The sequence below is a fragment of the Gorilla gorilla genome, chromosome 1 (genome assembly GCF_029281585.2).
Source record: "Gorilla gorilla gorilla isolate KB3781 chromosome 1, NHGRI_mGorGor1-v2.1_pri, whole genome shotgun sequence".
Lineage (NCBI taxonomy): Eukaryota > Metazoa > Chordata > Mammalia > Primates > Hominidae > Gorilla > Gorilla gorilla.
In genome coordinates, this window is record NC_073224.2 from 189,560,778 (window position 1) to 189,567,800 (window position 7,023).

General features: G+C 38.4%; 1 pseudogene; it reads left to right on the forward strand.

The window, feature by feature from the left end:
- Positions 1–5,665: 5,665 nt before the first annotated feature.
- LOC101154117 (high mobility group protein B1-like) lies at positions 5,666–6,582 on the forward strand (annotated as a pseudogene).
- Positions 6,583–7,023: the final 441 nt, after the last annotated feature.

Below are 7,023 nucleotides of genomic sequence, written 5' to 3' on the forward strand. Positions count from 1 at the left end.
CCTTTCCTTCCACCAACTTTCTCTTGTTGCCAGTTCATTACTCATGCAATAGCATGAATTATTATTCTGTTGACCTATTTGCTCTATTATCAGATGAGGATGGTTAAATACGCTGACTCTTTTTTTTTTTTTTTTTTTTTTTGAGATGAAGTTTCGCTCTTGTTGCCCAGGCTGGGGTGCAGTGGCGTGATCTTGGCTCACTGTAGCCTCTGCCTCCCAGGTGCGGGCGGTTCTCCTGCCTCAGCCTCCGAAGTGGCTGGGATTGCAGGCATGCACCACCATGCCCAGTGGGCTTTTTTTTTTCTTTTTTTGGCATTTTTTAGTAGAGACAAATATTTTTGTATTTTTAGTACAGAAAAATATGCCTTGGCCTCCTAGGGTGCTGGGATTGCAGGCGTGGCCACCATGCCTGGCCTGCTCACTTTTTGATGCTGTTTTGAAATTGATATTTTGCCTCATAAAAATTTAGGCCAGGCACAGTGGCTTGTACCTGTGGTACCAGCACTTTGGGAGGCCGAGGTGGGTGGACCACCTGAGGTCAGGAGTTCGAGACCAGCCTAGACAACGTGGTGAAACCCCATCTCTACTAAAAATACAGAAAAAGTTGGCCGGGTGTGGTTTCGCGTGCCTGTGGTCCCGGCTGCTGGGGAGGCTGAGGCAGAAGAGTCACTTGAACCCAGGAAGTAGAGGTTGTGGTGGGCCGGGATTGTGCCATTGCATTCCAGCCTGGGTGAAAGAGTGAGAATATCTCCAAAAAAAAAAAAAAAAATTTAATGATGGTCAAAGGGTGCAAAATCTCAGACAGGAAAAATATGTTTTATACTCTTTTTGAGTTCTATTGGACACTTCTGTTATACTTTTTTTGAGTGGTGCATATACTTAATAGTGGAGTATTATACATTTCAAAATTAATGTTCTTATCACAGAAATGTATTTGAACTGTGGTGGCTCATGCCTGTAATCCCAGCACTTTGGGAGGCCGAGGCAGGAGATCACCAGAGGTCAGGAGTTCGAGACCAGCCCGACCAACATGGAGGAACCGTGTCTCTACTAAAAACACAAAATTAGCTGGACGTGATGGCGCATGCCTGTAATCCCAGCTACTTGGGAGGCTGAAGCGGGAAAATCACTTGAACCCGGGAGGCAGAGGTTGTGGTGAGCTGAGATCTTACCATTACACTCCAGCCTGGGCAACAAGAGCAAAACTCCATCTCAAAAAAAAAAAAAAAAAAAAAAGGAAATGTATTTGAAGTATTGGGTATGTTAACTAGCTTGATTTAATTATTATACCTTGTATCCACAATTTATGACATCACTTTGTAACCCATAAATTTATACAATTATAAATTGTCAATTTACAATAAAAAATTTTTGTTGCATCTTTTTAGAAAAAACATTATCCATTCTTTTTGATCTCTCCTCATCTATAAAAAATGCTGCCAAATGTAGTTATAACACTGAAACAGATTATACCAGGCAAATTAAGCTGAGTGCACAGTAAGGACAATTTATTTTTATTTTTTTATTTAACTTTTAAGTTCAGGGATACAGGTGTGCAGGTTTTTATATAGGTAAACTCACGGCACAGGGGTTTGATGTACAGATTATTTCATCACCCAGGTACTCAGACTACTACCCAATAGTTATTTTTTCTGCTCCTCTCCCTCCTCCCAACCTCCACCCTCTGGTAAGCCCCAGTGTCTGTTGTTTCCCTCTTTGTGTCCATGTGGTCTCATCATTTAGCTCCTACTTACAAGTGAGAACATGCGGTATTTGGTTTTCTGTTTCTGAGTTAGTTTGCTAAGGATAATGGCCTCCAGCTCCATCTATGTTCCTGCAAAGGACATGATTTCACTCTTTTTATGACTGCATAGTATTCCATGGCATATATGTACCACATTTTCTTTGCCCAGTCTTCTGTTGATGGGCATTTAGGTTGATTCCATGTATTTGCTATTGTGAATAGTGTTGCAATGAACCTATGCATGCATGCATGTCTTTATGATAGAATGACTTATATTCTTTTGGGTATATACCCAGTAATGGGATTGCTGGGTCAAATGGTATTTCTGTCTTTAGGTCTTTGAGAAATTTCTACACTGTCTTCCACAATGAACTAATTTACACTCCCACCAATATGTAAATTTGTTCCCTTTTCTCCACAACCATGCCAGCATCTGTTGTTTTTTGACTTTTTAATACTAGCTATTCTGACTGGTGTGAGATGGTATCTCACTGTAGTTTTGATTTGCATTTCTCTAATGATCAGTGATGTTGAGCTTTTTTTCATATGATTGTTGGCCACATGTATGTCTTCTTTTGAAAAGTGTTCATGTCATTTGCCCACTTTAATGGGGTTGTTTGTTGTTATTTGTAAATTTGTTTAAGTTCCTGACAGATGCTATTGTGGATAGCATTATTGTGGATTGCATTATTGTGGATATTAGACCTTTGTCAGATGCATAGCTTGCAAAAATTTTCTCCCATTTTATAGGTTGTCTGTTCACTCTGTTGATAGTTTCCTTTGCTGTCCAGAAGCTTGTTAGTATAAACAGATCCCATTTGCCAATTTTTGCTTTTGTTGCCATTGCTTTTGGTGTCTTCATCATGAAATCTAAGTCCAGAATGATATTACCTAGGTTTTCTTCCAGGGATTTTGTAGTTTTAGGTTTTTGATTTAAGTCTTTAATTCATCTTGAGTTAATTTTTGCATATGGTATAAGGAAGGGGTCCAATCTCAATCTTCTGCATATGGGCAGACAGTTATCCCAGCACCATTCATTGAACAGGGAATCCTTTCCCCATTGCATATTTTTGTCAGCTTTGTTGAAGATCAGATACTTGTAGCTGTGTGGCCTTATTTCTGGGCTTTCTGTTCTGTTCCATCACTTTATGTGTCTGTTTTTGTACCAGTGCTGTGCTGTTTTGATTACTGTAGCCCTGTAGTATACTTTGAGTGGAGTTGGATTGCCTTAGCTCTTCAGGCTTTTTTTTTTTTTTGGTTCCATATGAATTTTAAAATAGTTTTTTTCTAGTTCTGCAAAAAATATCAATGATAGTTTAATAAGAATAGCATTGAATTTATGAGTTGCTTTGAGCAGTATGGCCATTTTAATGATATTTGTTCTTTCTATTTGTGAGCATGGAATGTTTTTCCATTTGTTTTTGTCATCTCTAATTTTTTTGAGCAGTGTTTTATAGTTCTCATTGTAAAGATTGTTCACCTCCCTGGTTAGCTGTATTCCTAGGTATTTTATAATTTTTTGTGGCAATTGTGAATGGGATTGTGTTCCTGATTTGGCTCTCGGTTTGGCTGTTGTTGGTGTACAGGAATGTTAGTGATTTTTGCACATTGATTTTGTATTGTGAGACTTTGCTGAAGTCGTTTATCAGCTTAAGGAGCTTTTGGACTGAGACTGTGGGGTTTTCTAGATATAGGATTATGTCATCTGCAAACAGGGATAGTTTGACTTCTTCTCTTCTTATTTGGATGCCCTTTATTTCTTTCTCTTGTCTAATTGCCCTGCCCAGGACTTCCAATACTATGTTGAATAGGAGTGGTGAGAGAGGGCATCCTTGTCTTGTGCTGATTTTCAAGGGGAATGCTTCCAGCTTTTGCCCATTCAGTGTGATGTTGGCTGTGGGTTTGTGATAGATGGCTCTCATTATTTTGAGATATATTCCTTCAATATCTAGTTTATTGAGAGTTTTTAACATGAAGGAGTGTTGAATTTTATTGAAAGCATTTTTTGCATCTATTGAGATAATCATGTGGTTTTTGTCTTTAGTTGTATTTATGTGATAAATCACATTTATTGATTTGCATATGTTGAACCAAACTTGCATCCCAGAGATGAAGCCTACTTGATTGTGGCAGATAAGCTTTTTGATGTGCTGTTGGATTCAGTTTGCCAGTATTTTGTTGAGGATTTTTGCATCAATGTTCACCAAGGATATTATTGGCCTAAAGTGGGTTTTTTGTTTTGTTTTGTTTTGTTTTGTTTTTTGTTTTTATGTCTCTACCAGATTTTAGTATCAGGATGATGCTGAGCTCATAGCATGAGTTAGGGAGGATCCTCTTCTCCTCAATTTTTTGTGATAGTTTTAGCAGGAATGGTACCAGCTCTTCTTTGTACATGAGATAGCATTCGGCTGTGAATCCATCTGGTCTTGGGCTTTTTTTGGTTGGTAAGCTATTACTGACAATTTCAGAGCCTGTTAATTGGCCTGTGCAGGGATTCATTTTCTTCCTGCTTCAGTCTTGGGAGAGTATATGTGTCCAGGAATTTATCAATTTCTTCTAGATTTTCTAGGTTATGTGCATAGAGATATTTGTACTATCCTGACAGTTGTTTGTATTTCTATGGGGTCAGTGTTAATCCCCTTTGTTGTTTCTGATTGTGTTTATTTGAATCTTCTCTCTTTCTTCTTTATTAGTCTAGCTAGTGGTCTATTTTATTAATTTTTTTCGAAAGACCGGCTCCAGGGTTTGTTGATCTTTTGAATGATTTCTTGTGTCTCAATTTCTTTCATTTCAGCCCTGATTTTGGTTATTTCCTGTCTTCTGCCAGCTTTGGGATTTGTTTGCTCTTGTCTGTCTAGTTCTTTTAGTTGTGATGTTAGGTTAATGTTGACTTTCGAGATACAGTCATACCTTCAAGATATTATGGATCCAGTTTCAGATGACTGCAATAAAGTGAATATCATAATAAAGCAAGTCACACAAATTTTGGTTTCTCGGTGTGTATAAAAGTTATGTTTATACTATACCATAGTCTATTAAATGTGCACTAGCATTATATCTAAAGAAACAATGTACATACCTTAATTGAAAATACTTTATTGCTAAAAAATGCAGGTGATCAGCTAAGGCTTCAGCAAGTCACAATTTTTTTGCTAGTGGAGAGTCTTGCTTCAGTGTTGATGGCTGCTGACTTATCAGGTTGGTGATTGCTGAAAGTTGAGGTGGTTGTGGCCATTTATTAAAATAAGACAAAAATTTTTGTGAAGAGCCAGAATCAGCCTTGAGTAATGTATAGTAAATCTCAGTCTTGAACACTGGCACATAAAAAATGTGGAGAAGACTTTTGGCTATGCCACACAAAAAGAATGGATATTTACAAGGAAAAAAAGAATCAAACTTTGAAGAAGAATCCCAGGAGAAATGACAAAAGATGCCAGAATAAATAAAAAGACTATGCTTGAATGACTTGATCATTTCTACCAAGAGCTATATACTCATTTTAAAGCAATGACTCAAATAATGCCAATATTTGCTATCACTCAGCAATATTATCGGATTTTCAAAATAAAATGGGGGAGTTTGTTTTTTTGTTTTTGTGTTGAATTGTGAACGTTCTCTAGTAGAAATTTTCAATTCTGGACACCATTGAAATCCACTAGAATTCATCCCTCTAAAACAAACTAGTGTACAGTATTATCATTTTTGGAACTTGTGAAATTGGTTTTTAGGAATTTTTGACAAACCATTTATATATGGGTTGCTTCATGTAAAAGAAACTTTTCACAGAGTGGAGACAGTGAGGAGGCCTGCTCTGACAGCTGTTACAGCACATTGAGCTCCACAGAGACAGCGCCAGGGCAAGTGGGAGCCAGATGAGCACTGGGTGGCTCTGTGCCTCACTGAGGAAAAAAATAACTAAACATGGGCAAAGGAGATCCTAAGAAGCCGAGAGGCAAAATGTTATCATTTGCATTTCTTGTGAAAACTTGTCAGAAGGAGCATAAGAAGCTTCAGTCAACTTCTCAGAGTTTTCTAAGAAGTGCTCAGAGAGAGGCCAGGTGCGGTGGCTCATGCCTGTAATCCCAGCACTTTGGGAGGCCGAGGCAGGCAGATCACTTGATGTCAGGAGTTCAAGACTAGCATGGTCAACATAGTGAAACCCTGTCTCTTCTAAAAATCCAAATATTAGCCAGATGTGGTGGCGGGTGCCTGTAATCCCAGCTCCTCGGGAGGCTGAGGCAAGAGAATCGCTTGAACCCAGGAGGCGGAGGCTGCAGTGAGCCAAGACCTCACCACTGGACTCCACCCTGGGCGACAGAGAGACTCTGTTTCAGAAAAAGAAGAAAAAAAAAGTGCTCAGCGAGGTGGAAGACCATATCTGCTAAACAGAAAGGAAAATTTGAAGATATGGCAAAGGCAAACAAGGCCCGTTATGAAAGAGAAATGAAAATCTATATCCCCCCTGAAGGGGAGACAAAAAAGAAGTTCAAGTCCAATGCACCCAAGTGGCCTCCTGCAGCCTGTTTTGTGTTCTGTTCTGAGTGTTGCCCCAAATCAAATAACATCTTGGCCTGTCCATTGGTGATGTTGCAAAGAAACTGGGAGACATGTGGAATAGCACTGCTGCAGATGACAAGCAGCCTTATGAAAAGACAGCTGTGAAGCTGAAGGAAAAATACAAAAAGGATCTTGCTGCATATTGAACTAAAGGAAAGCCTGATGCAGCAAAAAAGGGAGTCATCAAGGCTGAAAAAAGCAAGAAGAAGAAGGAAGGGGAGGAAGATGAAGAGGATCAGGAGGAGGAGGAAGATGAAGGTGAAGAAAATGATGATGAATAAGTTGATTCTAGTGCAGTTTTTTTTCTTGTCTAAAAAGCATTTAACCCCCCTGTACACAACTCACTCATTTTAAAGAAAAAAATTGAAATATATGACTTTAATGTAATGTAAGGTTTTAATTATCTTTAAAGTGTTTATGTTTTCCTTTTTGATTCTGTAATTTTTATTTAATATTATTTTATGTCATACTTATACATACAGATTTCAACAAAAGAACTGTCACTGTCTGCATTTCTTTTCTATGTAATTTTTCCCACTACTTTCATTTCATAATAATTTATGAACCTAATTTTTCATATAGAGAAAGGGACTTAAATTGCAATGCCCCACAGGTGTGAAATATTTGAGGCACACCACTGGTAAAAGACAGCTTTCCCTGTTTACCACAGGCCCAAAGTGCCAAATCAACACACCCAAGGACCAGTTCTCTACAAATTACTT